This window comes from Magallana gigas, chromosome 10 (assembly GCF_963853765.1).
Source record: "Magallana gigas chromosome 10, xbMagGiga1.1, whole genome shotgun sequence".
In the NCBI taxonomy this organism is placed as follows: Eukaryota; Metazoa; Mollusca; class Bivalvia; order Ostreida; family Ostreidae; genus Magallana; species Magallana gigas.
Genome location: NC_088862.1, coordinates 16,258,252 through 16,283,336, shown reverse-complemented (window position 1 = coordinate 16,283,336; position 25,085 = coordinate 16,258,252). Strand labels below are relative to the sequence as shown.

Below are 25,085 nucleotides of genomic sequence, written 5' to 3'. Positions count from 1 at the left end.
GAAAATTGTATACAAGCAATTTTTTAACAAACAATTAATAATAAAGTCTAGTCTACGCCAGTACTGGTTCTACCTTTAAATTAGTTGTATGTCCTTGATTCCGAGCGCTACCGCTGTAGAAACAACGTTATGGTAATCAATGACTGCGAACCAATCTTATTGAACTCTAGCGTAGGAATACAATTGACTACAACATATAAATAAGATTCCTTGAAAAACAATGCTTCTGAATACATTACATTGAATAAATCGATTGATTTGTGCTTACATACTGTTTCACTTCCGTTTTGACAGAGGATCGACTCCCCCCCCCCCACTCTATAAATTAGATTAGAAATATGTTCTAAAAGGATAATTTAATTTAAAAAATGAATAAGTCTCGGTGGTCTATATACATGTACTTGGGGGGGGGGGGGTCGGTCCTGTCCTCAAGCACATGTGAACCACAACAGAGTTGAACAAGTTAGCCCACTACTTGAATATATATTTGAGAGAGAGAGAGAGAGAGAGAGTTAAATTACGTATTAACAATTCCAGGACTTGCTATCTGATTAACGCTGTAGAAGTGATGAAAAAGCCCGGCCTATCAGTTACCGTGTGTTATAAAATTAAAGGAGGTTTGTTGAAATCGCTACGATCTTTCCTTAGTGCCTTACTCTCTTGTTAAACCCTGATGTATTTGCGTCAAAACAATTTTTGCAGTCTTTGTTGGCTTTTTTGAGGATATATCCTTCTTTTTTTATTTTGAGCAACGTGTGTGTGTGTATTTGACGGGGTAAAATGTACCGATGGATCTTTTTTGAAGCCTTGATGTTGTAATTTAATATTTAATGTGCTGAAAAAGTAATGCCCTATGGTGATGACTGGTTGACTCGGTTTGCTGTGTACGGTCGATAATTCTAAAAAGCTACGCAAGCTATTAATTGGATTGAGTAATCTCTGGATAATCTGTAATCAAAAACGGTGAAATTGCTGAAGACGAATTCGATATTCTTATATAAATTGATGTTGACCCAAGAGAGAGAGAGAGAGAGAGAGAGAGAGAGAGAGAGAGAGAGAGAGAGAGTGATTCTTATGGATATGACAACTTAGGCATACAAGATTAATATATAAGAGAAAAAGAGACAGGTGATCAACACCAGAATACCCCGTGGTACTACCGGTTTATACCTTGCCGGCACAGTACCCCAAGAAAAAGGTATATATTTATTGACCTTTAAGTATTGTCCTCTTAGTTTCATAAATATAATTAAAAAGGTGCTTGTTTAATATCTGGTCTTCTTTTTTCAGGCCAGGTACTGAAACAAAAAAGAAAGGAAAAGATTGAAAGAAAAAGTGGAAGAACTTAGCAGTTGTTGTTTACTAGTAATATTTAATATGGAAAAGAAATGAAAATTGAAAATGATGTTTTTAAAATTTTAGTTTGTTAAGATTATGATTTAAAGATGTTTTAAAGATGTGAAAGTAAAAATCTGTAAGAATAAAATATTTTTTTTATAAAATGTTGTTTGAATTATTTGAATTGTTATTTGTATTTCGTCAGAGAGAGAGAGAGAGAGAGAGAGAGAGAGAGAGAGAGAGAGAGAGAGAGAGAGAGAGGGGGTTCTTGTGGAAATGATAACGTTTTTGATATTTTAGGCTACAGAATCTCTGCATGGAAAATTTTTATTTCTCTCTTCATAGCTTGTTCACAGGCGTAAATGCATTATGACTGGGAGAAATGATGACTTAGACAATTGCAAACTCTCTAGACTAAGTTAGCATCAATTCAAACAAAAAACAGTTCAAATCTCCAAAATTGGATAAGGGTTTTTTGTTCTGAGAGATGAAGTATTGGAATTTTTTTTGTTTTTTTTTAAACCTCACCAATATCACATTTTGAATATCCAGATATTAAGATCACTCACCATTTACCTTCGATTCCCTTTTGTGTTTTAGCAAAACGCTCTTGTTTACATTTTAACACATAGATCCAATTAACTATTATCTTATCCAAACTTAAAAATAGAAAACTTTTTCTGAAAAATTATAAACTATGGCAATTTAGCATGTACTGTACATGTATGCAAAACCTTCCATATTTTGCGATAAAGAAAGATAACTCTTGCTGATTGAAAGTGCTATTCTGAGCTAAAAGGAACCGCTTCATTATATTTTGTCAAATAAATTTCCAGTGATTGTAACTAGATATTATTTTCATATACATTTAATATTTCGAATTTTATGCTGCGATGGTAGAAATCTGCTTTTCCAATTCATTATGTCTAGTTTCCTTGATATATTGATCAGACACATTAAAAATTTTCGAAATTTGTTTCATTGAAGACATTTGACAATGATATCAAATGATGAAATATATGGTACAATTAATAGCAGAGGTCGGGGCATTACACCTCAAACAGTGGATGATCAAGCCCTTAAATTACAATTTTGACATTTCATTGTAAAGTTTCAAACAAATTACACGTGTACCACACATGCACGGATTAAGAATTTGTTTTCCCAGTGGAGGTCTGAGGAATAATTTGTTTTGCCCAAGTGGGAGGGGGTACATATATCAAATTTTCGTGGGTTTTTTCCCCGGTATTTTATCATTTTTAAGTTTACAGGAAAAGCCCTCTTCGTCAAGCAAACAACTATTACAAGTGACGGACAAACAGTTGATACGTTAGTTGTTGAAAACGATGATTGCAGAGGACAAAAAACTTCCGAACTCCGGGCCCCGGACTAAAGCACGCAAGCTAATCAACTGGGTGTACGTCTTTAAATTGTCCTTACTCGAGTCTGTACAAATCTCTAAGCTTGCGCTTCAAAAATCTTAAAACTTAAAAATATTTTTAGAAGAATTTCTTGGACATATATACCTCAGTCTTTCGAAAAAAAAAACAACTCAAATTAAAAGTTCTGATGAAGCAAAGACCATTGAACAAGGTAATCTACAGTGTACAGAATACTTGTAAATTAATAATCAGCAGGATCTTTTTTAAAACTTGTATAATTCCTTAAAAACGTCAAATGTCGATCCGCTCCAACTACAAATCTCCAGATGCGTGTTCTCCAAAACAATATCCTTTTCCACTGTAGCGCAACGTAATACGCCATCTAGCGAGAGACCTATGCTGTAGTTATTCTATTGTGACGTCATCAGTATTATTGATCATCTAATCATCAAGAAAGCTCCAGTAACAGTGTTTGTTGCAAAGAATTTTTAGCAATATGGACAAGACCGACATTACAGAGATATAATTTTTAGTCTGAAACATCATTGTCCTACTACTTGTTAAATGTTCCAATTTTTATCTCATGATACCAGAAACTAACAAACTATTATAATTAATGACTTTGTAAGGAGATGGTGGAAAAACCACAAGAAATTATGCAATGGTTCCCGCCTACCACCCAAAAGGTAGGGTAAATTGAATTTATTAATTTTTCAATACATATAAGCCTAGTACCATTTGTGTAAAGATCGCATTCCTTCATGATGGAAATGTATACAACTATCAAACATTTACTTCGTAAAGAGTTAAAGCGTTTTCGCATCTTTAACCGCAATTAGGCTGCATACTATTGTATTATTTTAGATCTGATATTGCATGTTTTATTTCATTTATATGGTCTACATCAAACTAATTCAGATTATCAACTAAATACACACTTGTAAAATAATACCGAATTGGTTTACAGTTACTTGACGTTCGTGAAGGTTTTGTGGAAGATTTCGGGAATCCCCGTCAAACAGCGACTGATTATTCTCAGTATCAGGTTAGAATCTCTCTCTCTCTCTCTCTCTCTCTCTCTCTCTCTCTCTCTCTCTCTTTTTCTCTCTCTTTCTCTCTCTCTCCCTCTCTCTCTCTCTCTGAGATAGTAATTTCCTTTTTACAACACAACGAATAAAATTACAGGAGCACTACAGCTACACAATTTTAAGATACGGAAAATACTATGAGGCCCAGCGATCATTGCGAGTTAGGACGATTCTTGCATTCTTCCACCGCCATAAAATTACAGTATGTATATGGATTTTATTTCAAAATACCAGAAAAATTTTAAGTATTGAATCTTTATTATCACTGAAGATTTCGTTGTCGTCGTGGAATTATTAGAATTCACCGTGTCTTAATTTTTGTGCTTTTGGTGGGTAGTCTTACCCAACTAATTTACATCCTCAAAGGAAACTAAGTATTAGAGTTATCTCTCTTTCTAAAACTGAAAACCGATGCATCCACTAAATTACATTCCCACGGATAAGCAAACAAACCCACGAATTCAAAGATTCCGCGGTAATGTATATGTTCAAGTTTTTCCTATTAGGTTATTATGATAATTGCTTTGTATGTATAGTGGAGCCTCTGTTATCCGGACGCTTTCGTTCCCAGGTCCAATCGTCCGGATAGGTGAAGCGTCCGGATATCTGAAATATGTCTTTTGTTGTCATGAATGATAAGTATTTGTATACAATGGCTCCCAGTGTTGATACTAGGTTTATTTGCCTTTCATACCATATAGCAACACATACTAGAGTTGCCTGTTGTTATGAAGGTTTTTAGATATAAAGAACTCTGCTTTATTTTATTATTTTGTCATGAAATATTAACCGGACAATAATGATAACCGAATCTAGCTATATTCTTTGTGTCCAAGTGTGATTTGTGTGTGATACACTGTTCGCAATTTTCCAATATTTGAAAGTTATTTGGAAAGTCAGTGTGTTTATACAAGCTACTCATGAGGGTCTAGCACGTAAAAAAGGTGTGAAACTTAATTGACAGGGGTAATCTTTTGTACTGAGTAGGGTATCATCAAATTTTACCGTCCGGTTAAATGAAGCAAGATTAGTAGTAAATCAGTGTTTTGTGGTAAAAACAGACCGTCCGGATCCGGAACGCGGAATTCCGGATAAATGAGACAAAATAACGTATAAAAAAATCTGTTCCCAAATAAAATCGTCCGTAAACTGAAGCGTCCGGTTATCTGGCGTCCGGATATCTGAGGCCCCACTGTAAACAGGTTGCTGGCGCTGAAAACATGAGCCTAGAGGAGCTTGAAATGAAATATCAGCTGGCTTAGCTATTCATGTATAGGTGACTTGTACAAGAAATATTTATGGTAAGCTTTGACACTTTCTTTCCTTTCGAAAACGATGCTTTAAAGCAAAGTTTTCAAATTTTGCGGCACTTGGCATTTCAGTAATTTTAATTAAATTTTTTGAATTAAATTCTATATAATTTTCAAAAAAAAACAACTAACAAACAATAAACATGTAAGAAATAATGAAAACAAACATCAACTTGTAAACAAACAAACCAAAAATAATTAAGCTAATCAACTTGAATAGTTTTAATTTTGTATTAAGTGATAAGTATCACTCCATACAAAATTAAACATACGCAGATAATTTGATGCATATCTGTATCAACTTTTTCTACTTACGAAGCATGTGCGGATCTCGGGGGGGGGGGGGGTTCCAACTAATTCAAATTTCTTTAAATTTAAATGACAAAAATTATCAAAAATATGCATTAGACTCCTCCTGGCAAACTCAAATAACTGTCGGAACCCCATCCTGGAAAAATTTTATGGATCAGCGCATCCGAAGGTTTAATAGCCACATCAACTTTTTTGGAATATAATAAATATACATGAATTTTTTTCCAAAAACAAACTCTGCTTGAGAATTACAGCGTAAACAATGTATAAAAATAAGACCATTGGCATTTTTTGTTATGTTATCGTTTATAATTTCCCCCACAGATTACAGATGACCAGGATACCCCGTGGTATTATCGGCTAATTCCGTGCTGCGCAGGTACCCAGAAACCAAAGGTATTTACTGACTTATAAGTATCGTCTTTTCAATTTTATACATTCAATTTGTTTTCTTTTATTTAAAATATACCATAGAAACCGTGTGCATGAATTTACCGCTTCTTGAATAATATACTATACACAAAACCACACAAATAAAAAATATCAAGGACACAAATAATACATAGTTATATTGCCTGCTTTAAGATAATTCCATCTCTTCCATGACAAGCTTTTACGAATCAGTTATTGTGAGCAAAACAGTTTTTCACTTTAGTTTTAAGGTTCATAATTGACATTATTAAAAAAAAAGAGTATGTTAAATATACTTCCTACTTTTTATCGTCAGGTAAAGAAACAAAAAAGAAAGAAAAAAAGCACTGGAGGATCCAGACTGTTTGGAAGAATTCGGAAATTCTTCTGGCGACGCTCTCAGAAATTAAATGAAAATTGAAAAGGATTTAAATTTGAAAATGTTATATACGTGTATTTTAAAATTATAAGAACAAAGAAGCTGTAGATAACGAATGTTTAGAACAACATATTTCTATTAAAGTATAGTTTAATTTGTTTGATTGTGTGACCTGTTTTTCTCGAGAGAGAGAGAGAGAGAGAGAGAGAGAGAGAGATAGATAGAGAGAGAGAGAGAGAGAGAGAGAGAGAGAGAGTACATTATGTAATTACACTGAATACTACTACATGCCCAAAACTATGAATGCAAAATGTGATTAAGGTTTTAAAACCTATATTATAACGATCAAAAAGGGGCGGGGGGGGGGGGGGCTACGTAGTGAAAAGCATGCAAGTCAAAAGCAAACCCTTTAATATTTGCAAAATGCCAACGCATACATACATATTTGATTGAGAAAGAATCAACAGTATTATGAGCAGTATGATTGCTGATTATCCAGAGTTATCGATCATACCTCACAAAGTATCCTAGCCATGCTAGCGCTGATCCAGAAAATTTTTCCAGTGCGTCTCAGAAGGTACAATTTGGTTCTCTAGGCCGATGGGTGGTCCGCGACCTATTTTCCGGAATCTATGTTAATTTCATATATTTGAAATTTTTTGGCAGAAGAGTAGTCTGGACTCCCCCCACCCCTCCCCCGGATCGGCGCAAGACCTGTATCTTGTAAACCTTTGAATATTGATAACATGAATACAAACCTACTGATTAGACTAAATTCAGCCTTCAGCTCACTTCGATCATTGTGAAGTAATTCTGCATGATGATAGTTAAAATTCCTATTCATAATTTCCGAGGCATTTCTGATTATGATGAATGTGCACATATATGTATATGGAATTTTTTTTGGTATATCATAGTATTCATTACATAGAGAAGTTTCTTTTATATTCTGAACGATCCCATTAATAGAAAAATGAGACTACCTGTATACTGTATACAAAATTGACCATACTCGAAATCTGTTTGCTCATATGAAACAAAAATCCATGTGGTCCAGCGATTCAGCATGGGGCTAAATCCGTATGCATGCATTGTCTGTGACATAGTCAATTTGTCAAATCCTTCAAAAACGGCGTTTTCTTTTTTCATTTGTTCGCAGACTTGAGACAAAGTTAGGTCATCGATGTCCGCCTGGAAGACAATGAACGCAGAAAAATTGCCATCGTCCATTTCATCCTGCATCGCGCAATTAAAATGAAAATAGCGCGAATTCAGTCCGTGCTAATTTGGGTGGAGCTAAAACAATGGGTCAAGTGACCAATGATTGACATGAAACAAGTTCCTTATTGAACAATTATATTTTGGGTATAACGTGATATTCTGATAGCTAACGCGAACTGGTCACCATCCATCAGAATATCTCGTGATACCCAAAATAATTGTTCAATAACTGTAACTAGAAAGTCAGTTTTAACATGCACATGATTTAACATTTACAGTATTTATCTACCGGTACATGTACTTTGTTGTTCATTAGTTAAACAGATTTTAAAACGTATCTAAGAGAAATGACTAATCGTAGAAATCAATTATGAAAATGTTCAAATGAAACGCCAATTATTATTCCCTTTCCCGAAGCTGAGTAAGATGTGGTGAAATGTTAAAATTCACGTAATTGAGATTACCGATAATTGTCAACGATGATTATAATATCCATAAAAACGAGAGAATTTGTAAACTATCTTCATTATCACAGATTAAGGAAGAGTTTCATTTTATTATAATCCGTCCATTTTATAAATACGGAAGAAACATATATCATGATATATGTAAAACAAAATATTATTATAAAAAGTCCTCTGTCTTTAAACTTGTTCAATTACTCTCGACAAAGAATATCAATGAATTGTGTAATTTGGACAAATACCTTTATCAATGCTCAAAATTAAGATAGAAATATATTGTTTTTGTTTTGAGAATATACTCTTCATTATCCTGTTTACTTTTATATCAATTTAAAAATCTTCATTTTTTCATTGTCATACATGCAGTAGTACCTGTTTAAAGCAGCCACTTGTGGGACAATGACAGACTGGCCGTTTAAGACAGGTGACCTCTTATTCCAGGTTTCAAATTGATGAAGAAAAAAACCCACCGAGTTTATTTTGGCTCTATTGCACGAATTTATTAATAGCAACTGTAATGGCGGTGTAATGAAGTATAATGACCCCCGTAGAATAATGACCGGGGGTCATTTTTCTACGTAGAATAATGACCCCCCTAGCTGAAGAATAATTGGATTTTTCTGAAGAAAAAAGACCCAGGGGTTATTTTTCTTCATGTTAAACATGAAGAAAAATGACCCCCATAAAAAATGACCCCCCCCCCCCCCGTAAACATGAATAGAAATTGGTTACCCCGTATCCAAGATATGACTTTGAAATTACTTTATTTTTCACTCTGTTCAACTGATTTTGAAGTTATAAACACCGATCTTGTAAATAAATCGCTGTATATAGTTTTTCCTATCCGTAGCAAGCACACGCAAAACACTCTTACATTGCCACAAATTGATTGTTAACAGTCACGTTACTTCTCTCGTCGACAAACGGCGGGAAATGACGCATATAAAGAAAAATTCATACACAATGAGCATATTGTGTAATAATTAACGAACAATAATCATGAAAGAATAATTGTTGTAATAATATAAGCAATATTCATTGGTGAATGAATTGTCAATCGAAGAATGATACTTGTATATATCTTTATGGAAAAAGACTAAGGGGGCAGGTAACGTAGGAATACGAATACTTCTTATTTACATTTCTTGGGGAAAGTGATTTTTTAAAAAAGCATTCTGCGTTAGTTTTGTTTTCTTCTGCGTAATACATGAACATCAATATTTGAAACATTTGTTGTAATGTTGTATTTGTGATCATGGATTGACTTTATGCTTTTAGAGCAAATTTGTGAAGAGTACCTGACTATAGTAAATCTTAATAGATAATAAACACTGATCGATTATAATAAGGAAAGATTGTTTCTAAAAGCGTTGATAAGAGGTTAACACCCATGTTAGGGGTTTATATCCCGCTTGATTTTGATCACACGATCTTTGTTGTATCCAACGTTACCAATGCTCATACAAACTATTGATGCATTAACCATCTTGATATTAACTAAACTTACTAAAGTATGCCGAGGATAAAGTAAAATATATTTTCTGTACGAGTACTCTCAGCACTTTGACGATTTTCCTTATTGGCAGTTAACCTCTACTGGCGTAATGGCTCTAACTTCAGCTTGGCTATAATGCCTAACAGTGGAGTAAACTTTTCATAATTTTGGTTTCATCATTAATTCTGGGTGATGCACTTGTATACCGAGCAGTTTGTATTGCGGAAATCCTCAATGCAAGTATAATTCATGAATAATATGGAGAATATAGAAGATGCGACGGCGAAGCGCGAAGATGCGAAGACGAAAGTGCTAAGTTGCGAAGGCGAAGAAGTGATACTACTACCGCTTCTTGCCTTTGCAACTTCGCACTCTCGCCTTCGAATCTTCGCGCTTTCGCCTTTTTAGCTCACCGAGACGAAGTCAATGGGAGCATATGCTATACCCCTGGCGTCGGCGTCCGGAGCTGGTTAAAGTTTTAGTTGCAGCTCCTGTATCTAAGCTATTACTTGTCCTCTCTTCACCAAAGTTACATGGAGGATGCATCTGGACCTACTGAATCTGGTTCCTAACTTTCAGATGCTGGAGGAGGTTAAGGTTTTTGGGGCAGGTGCCTTAAATAGCAATATTTAATTTACTGCTGGTCCGTACTTCACCAAACTTGCATGGATGGTGTGTCTTATGATACTGATATACCAGACAGGCTTGAGTGCTGAATCTGAGTTATAGGTTTCAGATGCAGGAGGAGGTAAAGGTTTTTGCAGCTGGTTAAAGTTTTTGGAGCAGGTGCCCTCTAATGATAATATCTTAGTTACTACTGGTCCTAACTTCATTAAACTTGTATGGATGGTGCGTCTTATTATAGTGATGCACCTGACAGGCTTAAATGCTGAATCTGAGCCACAGGTTTCGGATGCTGGAGGAGGTCAAGATTTTAAGAGCTGGTTAAAGTTTTTGAAACATGTGCCCTCTGATGACGATATCGTATTATTACTGGTCCTAACTTCACCAATCTTGCATTGATATAGTCTTATGATACCGATGCACCTGACAGGCTTGAATGCTGAATCAGAGCCAAAGGTTTATGATTCTTGATGAGGTTTAGTTTTTTGGAACAGGTCACATGTTTTATAGCTAGAAAGATAGCTTGCATAGTTGATTTAACTATATTATAAATGAAACGCAGAGGTTGCTTCAGATGCAGAGCCTGATCTCCATTATCAAGGATGCTAAAGAAATCTCCTACCTCACTCAATCCTGCTTGATAGATAGATATGGTTGTAGTTAAATGATGTAACATGATCCCTATGATATTGTAATATTATAAAATGTCGTATCATACGATATTGCATAATATGATATTGGTTTATATGATATATTATCATATCACATGAAATTGTATTTTATGAGATTTTAATATATATTATTGTATCATATGATACAATGTGTATAGTATGATTGTATTATATAATATTTTACTTTATCCCATGATATTGTATCATTTGATATGATAGAATGTTTATCAAATTATATTGTATTATATAATACAATATCATATTACGTATCAAATATGATACAGTATCATACAATACAATATCATACTATGATGTTTACATTCACTTTCTTTCCCTCTATTAAATTGCATTAGTTAATTTTAGTGATATTTACACACAACACAGAAGACCCAATCACCAAATCTGGTGCGTATGAATACATTCAGTATTTCTTCAGTATTTCTCGAAGAACAAGAACTGACTCTTCTCGCGACTTCAAACCGGATAACGACCTGATATTATACTTACGCTGATAAATATTTCATTGATGTAAATATATTTTGGCACTTAAATTAATTCAATTGATTAATTTCTTAGTATACCAAGAGTAAATTCATTAAATTAAAGGAAGAAAAAAAATAATTGTGTTATTAGAATTTAAAACGCTGCGTACTATTTTTGTCAGTATATTTCGGCTGTTCCAGTGGCCATTCTGTTAATTTCGCATTACTTGTTGAATAAGACAGAGCCTTTAAAAAAAAATCATATTTGCGGGAAGGAAATACATGTTTAAAAAACGTAAATATAAGCATTGAATCATTATTTTTTGAAAGATGTGGTCTCATAACTGCAACAATGAGTGCAAACAAATTTTCATAACGCGCTAGCGCGCGTAATACAATTTGTATGCACACACCGATGCAGTTATGAGACCACATCTTTCAAACAATAATGATTCAATGCTTAATTATACAATATAATATCACATGTTTCAATGTTATGATGTATTGATGCAGTTTAATATTGTTTCATATAATACTATATTGTATTATGTTTTATGATATTGTATTGTTTGATCAAATACAATAATGTATAACACAATACAATGTCATATCATACGTTACAATATCATATCTCACAATTTTTTACGGTATTTTATGGTATTATATGATATATATTGTAATTATGATAGGATGCAATTTTAATTTTATATTATTGTATTGATTAACATATGAACATATGAATAACATACAATTTTTTAACAGATGATATACGATATTGTTTCCAAACAGAATCCATGAATATCCAAGATCATAAAGGATGGTTTTCATATAATATGAGAAAGGTGGTCTCATAAAGGTGATGCCTCATAAAGGTGATGCCTCGTCTCGGTGAGCTTTGTAATCTGTGATTACCTATGTTTTATAATTGCGGAGCTCTCCATCGTTGAAATGGTTCCGAGGCATATTTTGGAAATTTTATTTTTATAAAATTAATAAAATAAAATTATCCAGGGGGATGATATCCGAACTCCCTCTCCCCTTTTACTGCGTGAAATTATTAATATTGAATTTTCCGGGAGGGGGGCGGACCCCCTTTCCCCCTCTAGATCCATGCAAGAGGAAGGAGTGTCGCATAATGAAATTACATTGTTACTGGGTTTGGTCCACGGTAAAGAGACGGCTGGTAAGTGACAGTCCTGAGTCTGGAAGTGCATATGTACACATTATGGCGGACATTACATTTAGTGTGGAGTAGATAATGATTAGGCATAGCCAGCACTGGTAAACATATATGTTACATTTACACATTAAAATATTTATAAACATTCATAGTAAGCGCGATGGCCTAGCGCATGCGTACCAATAATAGCATGGATTAATCTGAAAACTTTGGCGAGTACGGTGCCTGTATAAAATTCCATGTAATCGACCGAGACTTGCTGAATGCAATCAAAAAAGGCGACGGCGAAAGTGCGAAGATGCGAAGGCCAGAGTGCAAAGTTGGGAAGGAGCGATAGAAGTATCGCTCTTTCGCCCCTCGCACCTTCGCATTTTAGGCATCACATCTCCGTCGTCGCATCTTCGCACTTTTGCTCTTTCGCCTTCGCAGTATCGCATTTGCAACTTCGCATCTTCGCCCTAAGGTCGAAGTGGCCCTATCGGAACACCATAGATATATGTAAATGTAATTGTTAAGATGACAACCATACCCCGATGCAATACGTCAATATCTTGTTATAACGGAAGGATTTTTATTTTCTAAGATATACCCCTTCTTTCACTTTAAGTTTATTTGAATATGAATTATAATTTCTGTTACTTTCTGTAAACTGCAGCAATAAAAATTGCAATAGTGTAAAGATTATTTCACAAATAATAAAAAATATACTGAAAAACTTTAATCTACAAGGGGGTCATTATTCTACAGGGGTCACTTTTCTTCATGTGGAGTGTGCTCATTTTTATGAAAATGACACTAATTCTTCAGGCAAAGGGGTCATTTTTCTACGTAGAATAATGACCGGGGGGTCATTTTTCTGCGTAGAATAATGACCGGGGGGTCATTTTTCTACGTAGAAAAATGGCCCCCGGTCATTATTCTACGGGGGTCATTATTCTTCATTACAGCGGCGTTTACAGAGATGGTGAATGCACAGCTCGGATTGCAGAATAAACAGGCACGTAGCATCAGGGGGGGGCTTGGTCCCCCCCCCCCCCACTTTTTCTCGCAGCAAGAAATTTTTTATACATATAAGAATTTAAACTTTGATGGAGTTGCCCCCCCCCCCCCCACTTTTTGGGAAGTATGTAAAAAATAGATAAGAGAATAAGGAAATGAGAAGTTAAATTCTACGTCAGCTCCTGTCAATCGATTAAATGCAGTAAACAATTAGAAGTAGCGTTTCCGTACAAAGGCTTTGTACTGAACTACGGTAGCCAATGTTTAACCTCTAAAAAATTAAAAATCCCATTGGGTGTATAATAACCATCCCTTTTATTCTCTCAGAAGAATTTTCTATAAAAAATGTGGGTATTATCGGCAAATTGCTGTACATGCTGAGCGCAAGACTGGCCATTTAATGACGTGCTATGTTTAAGCCGATAAAAATGTGACATTTTAGTCCAAGGGAAAACAAAAGTACATGTAGATAAGTTAACAACACAAAACAGTGTTATAATCAATTATCTGTCAAAAGTCAAAACTGTCAAAGTTTTGCTTCTTTCAATACGAGGTTACATGTCAGAGTCAGAAGTCATGTGACAAACGTGTCCGTAACAGCAGATGGGACTGTATGTACACGGCATTCAGCACTGCTAGGTACGCTCTTACGTCCACCGCAGACTGATAGTAGATTGTGATTTTAAAGAAATGTCAACACATGTACACTTATCTTATGTGCATGTGTTAAACCTAATTAAGAGTCGTATTAGTCTTGGTAATTAACGATACAAAACAATGCAACGTCGGTGTGGACAAGGTGAGATTGTTCGGTGAGATGCATCCACCCGATCAAGTCACAGGGCGATACGAAGGTGTTTGTGTTTAGCTCCGTGTTTTTTGACAATTTCCAAGGGAATTTATGCCTCTTGCCAAAATTTTCTTTGGATATCGGTGTGTATTGTGCTCTAACATAGATTTATACATAGACTTGTGATTATTGTGTGATTTACAAAAGTAGTTTACTGAGTTTTTCTATTATTGTGACAAATTTATCTTGACGAACACTGTTCACTCATTCCGGATACCTGTTAGGAGTCTCGATACGCTTGACGCCCTCTTAACGGTCTTACGGTACTTGATCATTAATTTGATCATTTCACAATGGAACTGTTAAAACCAGTTTACCTGAAGGATAAAGAAATCCAATGTGGTCAGAACCGCATTTCTGATTATGATTTGTCAATTGCTGTTAGCAACATCATAAATGATGTAAAATGTGTCCAAAAAGATAGAGATCTTTGGAGAATATGCGTAGACTCAACAGAAAGCAGGTCAAAGCTGCTAGCACAGGGGATAGACCTTAGAAACACAAAGATAAGAGTGTATGACACCAATCCCTATTCTGCTGGGATCTCGAGTCCTTCTGAAAATGTACTCAAAATAACTGTCAAGGGTGTACCCCTATCTGTTGATGATAATGAAGTGATTAAAATGCTAAATGACTTCAATGTGTCCTTTATAAGTGAGCTTAAATATGAAAAAATTCGGCATCCAATTACCAGGAAAATGACAGGTATTCTAAACGGAAATTGGTTTATCTATGCCAAATCTCTTGCAGAGGGCACGTTTCTACCTCGCACAGCCACATGTGCTGGTCTTCGATGCTTTATTTACCATTATGGTCAACCGTCTGCAAAGCGCACCCCACGCTGCACAAATTGCTGGGAGGAGCATCATTTCTCTAAAGACTGCCCTAACCCAAAAAGATGCAAGGTGTGCAAATCTGAAGGTCACATGCCTGGTGATAAGGAGTGCGAGTTCTTTTCTCAAGATGAAACTAATGTCATTGCATTTGCTGGTCAGGACAACTGTTTGTCCAACTTTTATCCATGCAACATCAACGTCTTCGGCGTCAGCCATAGGTCTGCGGAACACGCCTTCCAATACGTCAAGGCTATGCGCAGTGGGGATATCCCGAGGGCAACGGCGATACAATCAGCTAAATCAGCCCTTGATGCCAAAAAAATTGGGAAATTTATCACTTCTTCCACTAGCTTTTCAGACAATCAGGTGGCCCTAATGACTGAAATCATCGAGGCAAAAGCGGACCAAGTTCCAGCTTTCGCTGATGCCCTAAAAAGTACAAAAAATCTGACGTTTTTGTCGAAACTACATTTGATGATTTTTGGGCTTCTGGCCTAGACAGAATGGCTACCATTCACACACATTCTAGTGCATGGCCTGGATCAAACAAACTTGGTCATATCATTTCCGAAATTGCTTCGCGTATGCGCCGCGCCACAGGTCGCTCTCACTCCGCTCCGATAACTGCGCCAAAAGAAAAAACTAAATCCCAGTCAAATATCTCGCAAATGCTTAAAGAGCTGAAGAACCCAAGGAAACGCAGTTGTTCCGGTAGCAGGAAATCCTCTCCTAAAAGCCAAGTGCGCGATTCCAAGAAACGCGATGGTGATGGATAACTTCATTCCTTATAAACAGGACCATTACTTTAGAGACGGACATTGATATGAGCTTCAATTTCCTCTTGAATGTGAGAATTACGGTATTTTTTTTGTAGTATATCTATATTAGCATATCTATTTTCATAATTTTTATGAGAAAGTTTAATTTTGTCTCTGCTAACGTTAGAGGTCTAAATACAAAAGAAAAACGACTTAAATTTTATAATTGGCTTAGCGACTCAAAACTTGATATAGCTTTTATACAAGAAACGCACTATGTCGAACGTAATGAATTTCTTTATAATTCTATATGGCTTGGGAAATCTATACACTGTTACTCAGATTTCCCCCTTAGCAGAGGAGTATCCATTTTAATTCGGAAAGGTTTAGAAATAAAAATCCTAGCCATACATAGATCTAATGATGGACGTAAATTACTAATCAATGTTAAAATTGGTGATATAGATTTAACTTTAGTTAACATATATGCACCTAATAATGAAACATACAGAGTACAGTTTTTTAAAAGAATGAGATCTTTTATTAATAATTACTCAAATAATGCAACAAATATTGCAGTATGCGGTGATTTTAATTGTAAATTAAATAACTCTACAGATAGGAGTTCCAAGTTACTTAAAGAAATTTTAGCTCAATTACATGTTGTTGATATATGGAAGGATAAGCTGAATGATACAGATGGTTTTACATGGTGCGATGCTACTGACACACCAAAAAGTAGAATTGATTTCATTTTTCTAAGCAAATATTTATATTTAAAAGCTAAAAATATCTCAGTTCGTAAAATCCCCGGTACACATTCTAACGGAACGAGAATGTCAGATCATAAGGCTATACGATTTAACGTTAAATTACACGAAAATAAAAGAGGAACGGGTTACTGGAAACTGAATACATCTCTACTTGAAAAATCTGATTATAAGGAAAAAATATATGACATTATTCAAAATATTAGTAAATTAAGCGTTACTTGTATGCAAAAATGGGAACAGCTGAAACAGGAGGTTAAACGATTTTCTATTCATTATCCAATAAAAAGTCAAAAGAGTTACAAAGATCAGGTTAAAAACATAGTAAAGGAAATAATTGAGATAGAATCGTTACCTTATTTAGAAATTAATATGAATAAAAAGCGAACTCTTGAAAGACAACTAAGCAATCTATACGATAGAAGAGCAAAAGGCGCTCAAATTAGGTCTCGCGCAAAATGGATAAATGAAGGGGAGAAAAACACGAAATTCTTTTTAGGCTTGGAAAAAAAGCACCAAACACAGAATACTATTTATGAACTAAAAAATAAAAATAATGAAACTCTTTCTACTGATGATGACATATTAGGTGAAATGTGTAGCTTTTATGAAGAACTCTATCGCAGTAAAAATATAAGTAGTTCTGATATTGAAAACTACTTACAAAATAGTAATATCATGTGTTTATCTGAAAATGTAAAAAATACATGTGATCAATTTCCAAACTTAGAAGAGTGTAGAGATTCTGTAATGAACATGAAACATAATAAATCACCAGGGTTAGACGGATTACCAGTTGAATTCTATCAATGTTTCTGGGATAAAATATCAATACTCTTTCATAATATGCTTAAAGAAATATTCAGTTTAGACGAAATGACATTTTCACAACGACTTGCTGTATTATCTTTAATTCACAAAAAAGGAGAACGGTCACAGCTTACAAACTATAAACCAATTAGTCTCACTAATACTGATTACAAAATAATTGCCTTTATATTTGCTCGCCGTCTGCAAAAGGTTATTGATAACTATGTAGGAAATGAACAAACAGCATATATAAAAGGAAGATATATTGGAAGCAACGCAAGGCTTATTCTTGATATTTTCGAATATTGTGAAAATAATAATCAAAACGGTATATTACTATTCCTAGACTTTGAAAAAGCTTTCGACTCAGTTGAATGGAATTTTCTTTTTAAAACTTTGAAAAAATTTAATTTTGGACCAGATTTTATAAAATGGATAAAAATCCTTTATAAAAACCCCGTTTTCCGTTTAAAAAAAAATGGATGGATTCCAAAAACATGTGCAATGAATAGAGGTATAAGACAAGGGTGTCGGATTTCTGCTATATTATATTTATTTGTTGCGGAAATTTTATCAAGTAAAATTAAAGAAAATAATTTAATACATGGATTTACCTCGACAAATTTACAAGATGAAATAAAAAATGTACAGCACGCGGACGATATGACGAATACTTTAGGAGATATAGAATCCATGAAACATGCTATTGGCACCATAGATAAATTTTGCAAATTAGCTGGATCAAAGATAAACCTATCAAAAACTGAATGCATATTGTTAGGAAATTTAAAAGACCAGTTCGAAAATCTAGAAGGTATTAAAGTAGCTAAACAAGCTGTAAAATGCTTAGGTATTTTTGTAGGACACGACTAAATCGAGTGTTATAATAAAAACTGGATGAAGATTTACCACGATATTGAAATTTTGTTTGAATCATGGAAAAAGAGAAAATTAACATTATTCGGTAAAGTTACTGTAGTTAATTCTCTTGCCTTACCTAAACTTATATATGTTTCTAGTATTTTAGAACTTCCCGGAAGAAATTATGTGAATGATATAAATAGAGTAATATACAATTTCATATGGAATCAAACAGACAGAATCAAACGAAATACGATGATAGGTGATATTATGGATGGCAGTATAGGCATTACCGACATAGACTCTAAATTAAAGGCTATAAAGGCAACGTGGATTGCCCGCCTAATTACAACTAATCATGTTGTAAAAAATATATAGATAGTCTCTGTAAAGCGCTGAATATCAATATAAACTATTTAATGAGCACAACAGAAATATCGACTGAAAATTATGGTATACTAAAAAACTTTCCAGAATTTTATAAGCAAGTTTTTACCTGTTTTAATCTATGTAAAGATTTTAAGCAAAATAATGACAGATCAATAAATACCGAATCGTTTTTATTACAACTAATTTGTTCGAATACTTCATTTACTTTTAAAGGTAAAACGATATGTTTTGATGAAAGGATTAAAAGCGGAATACTGTATGTTAAAGACATCTTTAAAGAAAATGGTAAATTAAAAAGTACAAGAGATATATTTGATAGGTTAAACAAAAAAAGCAATTGGATCTGCGAGTAAAAAATAAAACAAAAAGTGTTTAAGAAATTTGAATTCATGTATGATTTTTCTAAAATCCCCCATATCAAAATGCAACAGAATGACGAAGAATACAAAACTAAATGTTTTTATTCGAAGCTTGTAAAGCTCAAATTTCAAAGTCCAATTTCACAAGGAAAGCTTGGTAGGGATTTCCAAATCCAAGATAAGGAAATTTGGAAATCAATATATTTCAACAAAATTAAAAATGTCAAAGATAAAAGTATTGCGGAATTTAATTATAATCTTCTAAACAATTTACTAAGTAATAATCTGTTAATTAGTAAGTGGAATAAAGGGGTAAATAACAAATGCAAAATATGTAGAACCGAGATAGAAAATGCACAGCATCTAATTTTTGATTGTGTAAATGTAAAACATGTTTGGCATATGGCAAGCCAATGCTTAAATTTTAATATTGTTTGGAAAAATGTCATTGTTGGCTTTTTTGTTGATGATAACGAAACAACAAAGCTTTATAATATCTTCCTCTCATTTATTGCATTCAGAATTTACAAATATAAAATGTTCTGTAGAGTCGAAAACTTAGAAGAAACAAGCCAATCGTTAAGAATGTATATCAAAGAGAATACTTTATCTTATTGTTCTGTTCTATCTTTTTTACAAGAAACTTTTTCAAAATTTTGCATTTTTACTATGAATATTCATTTATGCTATGAATATGTACTTATGCTTATATCTATTATGTATGTATATATATATTTATATACGCCCACCCTCCGAGGGAGACAGTCCCTCTGTTGTATACAAGGGTTTCTAACATGGACACAGACTTTGACTGATTGTAGGGAAACCCTTTGTTATGTGCGGGCCAAAATATAAAAAAATCACATGTAAATTATCAATGCAAGGATTTATTTTCTCTCACTTTTTTTGATTAACACATACATGTTTAAATGTACGTACGGTGTACATGTAACATTTTTTTCCCATAAAAACTTGATATATATCGTATACGTTTTTTCAACATATATTGATTTTTTTTCCTTTTTTCTGATTATCTCATATACATATACAGTGTACATTTTTAGTTTATAAAAACCTGATATATATTGTAACTCTGTCCTCACCATTTTTTGATAAGTTATTATGTACTTGTTTATAAGGAATCAATAAATGGTATTTAAAAAAAAAAAAGTCACCTGGTGTTACATTACAAGGAAGCAATATGGGGCAATATTTCATATAGTTAACTAATAGGTAAAAATCTTGCTACATTTGTACATGTTTTTTATATGACAAATTTCCAAGTGATTTTTTTAATGAGGTAAACTAGCCCATGAGCGTGAATACAATTTGGAGCAGAGAAATGGAAACGCTCATGTCAGAATCAAGAGAGGTATTTTAATTTGAAATTGAAAATTTCTCTTAATAGCCATCAGCAATATCTTTATTATGTTTTCTTTAAAATCAGTTACTTTTATGAAATATCTTGATTTTAAAAGGAATAAAAAAAATCAACAGATATCTTGCAATGGATCTTGGTTAACAACCGAAATGTAGGGGATATTACAAATTTTTTCATTACAATTATCATTTGTACTAAGATTTTGTGTAGGAGCAAGGTTTTGCTTACAATTAAGTTCTGTTTCTCTCAATCTAATTAAAATTAGATCTTTGATCCGCTCCTATTAGATCGCTACACAAAGATCTTTGACCTGTGAAAGGGGTTTCGTTAGATCTTTGTGTAGTGATATAATAGGAGCGGATCAAAGATCTTATTTTAATTAGATAATGTTTCTCTATGATGTACTTGAATACAACAAATTAACTTTATTTCTTTTAAAGTTATTACAACGCTCACCTTATTAACGGTCTTTTAGCTACCTGGTACATCATTTTAAGTTTTAGATATATTAAATTTTTTTATGTAACCTGTTACATAATACATTTAAAAGTACCCAACCAAATTTGAATGCTGATGCTGTAAATAATAGGTTTTATAGATTCATTCTTTTATAATACTTATTTCTTAATTGGTCTGCTGATACAGGAAATCTCTCTCTCTCTCTCTCTCTCTCTCTTTCTCTCTCTCTCTACAAATACTATGGATCAACTTACAGGAAAACACCAGATACGAGGAGGCCCAGCGAGCGTTGAGAATTTCAGCGATTCTCACGTACTTAAATCGATACCGCATAACAGTATGTACATGTATATAACTTAAAAAGACTTGAAAACTTATTTGTATGTATCTCTTTTTACAATTTTTGTTCTGCTTTTTGTTTGTTTTGTCGTTAGTATGCGCGGTTTATCTTAATGACATTTGTAATAATATTTTATTTCATGCATTTTTTTAAAACTATTTTTCGTTAGTTGTATGAAAAAAATCAATAATGATTTGTTGTGTGAAATCAGGTCGCAGGCTGTCTGGAAATGCCCTTGGAGGTATTAGAAGAAAGACTTCTAGAAGTAAGAACTAGTGTAGTTTGATCGTATTCTCTATTCTCACATAAATTCATCTGTTGAGTAATATTATCAAAATTTCTAACCGCTGCTCGCTACGTAAAAGAAAAAAAGGAAATCCATACAAGAAATTCCATGCTATGTTATAACATGGTCCAATCTGGCTCATACTTCACCCACAGAGCGCCTTTGGATAATGGGTGTGTAGTGACCTTGAACTATGTTTATATAAAGGTCGAAGCTGAAGGTCATAGCAGAATTATGCTCTTCCCCCTATGTCCATTATTTAAGTGGGACCCTTTGGGATGGTCACCATCCCTATGTTGTCTAGTTTTTGTTTTGTTTTTTATGAAAATGGCACTTATTCTTCAAGCAAAAGGGTCATTTTTCTACGGTCATTATTCTACGTCGAAAAATGACCCTAGTCATTATTCTAAGGGGGTCATTATTCTGCTTTACACCGGCCGACAATGAAATAGACATGCATACGTCACATTATCGTTTAACACAACTTCCCGAAGTCCAAGCTGTCGTTAAAATATATCTATATCTGTATTAAATTGTTCTACTTACGAAGGTTATAAAAGTAACATCAAATGATTTTATATATGTCACAGGGTGAATTATTCATTGATACAATATTTATTTTAATATATTGATATATTATGTACTAATATTCTTATATCATTTTCATAATCCTCTATAAACATAGTGAATTACAGATCACTGGAATTTACTACGTTTCCACATTTCATTCATATTCATGGTGTTTTACGTTCATTGGTTGAGTTTGGAGTGTGAAAGGTCAAAGGTGTTTGGGTCATGTGAGAGTTGTATGATTGGTTGTTATTTAAGAAATAGTGAATGAGTTTTATATTTAAGTGCGCATGCTTGGCGGCAAATACTAAATCTATCACACTTCACCCCCCCAGAGAGCGGAAAAAAAGAAGAGTTTATCCCCTTCTCCATAATTATATTATCTATTCTATAATAGTAATATAAAAGATATGTCATTTCGGTAAGTTCATTTACCACATTACCTATGTTATTTGTTAAAATGATTAACCATCTAAAACATAGATTAACAATATTCAAACATCTTAAAATATATCTAATGCGTGAATCTAAGTAGTGTTAGTGTGTATTTTATTATATTCATTTCTGTAATAATTGTTACAGATTACCATCATTTTTATATATTGAAAAATATAAATTACACGAACCCAAACAGCTGAGTTGTTCATTCTATCAACAACAACGAATTGTGTTAACATCAAAATACGGCTGTGACATGTATTATTTTACCGTTGGTGATATATACATGGATGAAGTAAATTACATTTTTTTTCAAGAATAATCTCTGGTTGAGAATTACAGCTTATAAACTGTATAAAAATAAGACCATTGCCAATTTATTTCGTATTCTATCATTTTAATTTCCTCCACAGATTACAAATTACCAGGATACCCCGTGGTATTATCGGTTTATTCCATGCTGCGTCAATATTCAGAGACAAAAGGTATAAACTAACCTATCGACATTTCGATTTTATACTTTTTTCTTTCATTTAAAATATAGCTTATATACATGGGTGTACCGTTTCATGAATGATATACTACACACAAAACAAACATATCAAGGGTTAAAATTATATATCATTGCTTACTTTAAGTTAATTTCATCACTTCGAAGACAAGCGTTTTTCACTTTAGTTTTGAGGTTCATAATTGACATATCGTTAAAAATAAGTGCATGTTAGATATGTTTTCTACTGTTTCTCGCAAGGTCATTAAACCAAAGACAAAGAAAAGAAGCACTGGAGGACTGTCTGGAAGAATTTGTAAATTCTTTAGCCGACGCTCTTCAGAAATTAAATGACAATTGGAAAGAATTAAAAAATTGATATTGTTATAAACACGATAAGATCAAAGACACTGTTGATAACGAACGTTAACGGTTTAAACTATGTATTATTATTAAAGAATTGTTCATTTTGTTTGATTGTGTGACCTGTTTTTCTTCACAGAGAGAGAGAGAGAGAGAGAGAGAGAGAGAGAGAGAGAGAGAGAAAGAGAGAGAGACAGAGAGACTGAGAGACTGAGAGAGATGTTGAGGTGTCATTTCTGGTCGAAAGAAGATGGGTGTGAAATGCCTATACACGGACGATTAAGATGCTGAATAATAAATAAATATAAAAAATCTGATATATTTTTTGAATGATTATTAACAACAATATATATTTAACATATCATCGATTTGTAACGCTTAAAGGTGTTCAACACTTTTTTGGTTGTTTGTTAAATATATTAAAACTGAATATATGTAGAAACTGTGCTTTTGGAATAATTACGCACATTTTTGCTAACATGGATTTGGGGTTTTCTGACAAGTATTCCAAGCAGTAGATGGAAAACCCCCTATATATGAATCTTTGTTTGTAACATTTAAAGAGAGAATCAACGCCATCAAACTCTACGATGCATTATGTATCAGTAATCTAAATATTTTTGGAAAATTGTATCCAATCAATTTTTTAACAAACAAATAATAATAAAGTGCAGTCTACGCCAGTACTGGTTCTACCTTTAAATTAGTTGTCTGTCCTTGATTCCAAGAGACTGTAGAGACAACGCTACTCCAGCGTAGGAATACAATTGAATACAACAAGTAAATAAGATTCCTTAAAAAACAATTCTTCTGAATACATTACATCGAATAAATCGATTATCTTCTAATACTTGGTGTAAGAGAGAGAGAGAGAGAGAGAGAGAGAGAGAGAGAGAGAGAGAGAGAGAGAGAGGTTGTGATTCTTATGGATATGATAACTTAAGGCATACAAGATTAATATATAAGAGAAAAAGAAAAGGGGGTAAATAAATATATAAAATAGTACATATCTGACATGATTTTACAACAAAAAATTTTTTTTAAAAAGTATATTAAATGATAAATAGAAAAATTGTTCTGTTTATTCATAAAATATTTTTGTTAAAATATCTGTGTATTTTTATGTTCATTAAACAATTTATAATGCATAGAAAGTCCATATAATTAATTAAAAGTACAATAAACAAAGAGATCATGAGGATCTCCTCCCTTGTTCAAACTAAATTAACCCATGGGTCCCGGGCTCTCGGAAAAAATCTGGATTCTCCCGTGCTGAAGCGTAATTGATTTAAGAAATGAAGATAATAATTTTTCTATTGATCGACGTATCAAAGAAAAAATTGACCGGAAAACTTCATCAATGCGCGTAGCGCATTGATGAAAAAGTTTTCCGGTCAATTTTTTCTTTGATACGTCGATCAATAGAAAAATTATTATCTTCATTTCTTATCATTTAATAAAACATTTTCAAATAAAAAAATGTGAAGTGTCATTGATCAAACATGTAAATAATGTAAATGAAGCGGCGCGTATGAATACAAAACAACAACAGCAACAGTATTCAAAATGGATGCGCTTTCAGCTGATGCAGAGCTATTGAGCTGAATTTAATGGATTAAACACAAATAATGAGTTAAAATCTGAACCGGCTGAATTGAAAACGAAAGGAAAATACATGCGATAGCTTGTGATATTATTCACTGTGCAGAAAAACTCGTAATAAAACTAGTTTTCATGTGAGATCGCTGGAAAATGCAACTGGACATAA

At 33.4% G+C, this 25,085-nt stretch overlaps 1 protein-coding gene and 1 long non-coding RNA gene across 2 annotated transcripts in view; both read left to right on the top strand.

Moving 5' to 3' along the window:
- The window catches only part of LOC105337520 (uncharacterized), a 41,868-nt gene that overhangs the window by 14,439 nt on the left and 2,344 nt on the right, over positions 1–25,085 (top strand). The window lies entirely within an intron of this gene.
- LOC117686591 (uncharacterized) lies at positions 21,052–23,467 on the top strand. Its single transcript, XR_004599724.2, has 4 exons — positions 21,052–21,167; positions 21,382–21,435; positions 22,878–22,949; positions 23,216–23,467. It is a non-coding gene; the product is annotated as an uncharacterized lncRNA (long non-coding RNA).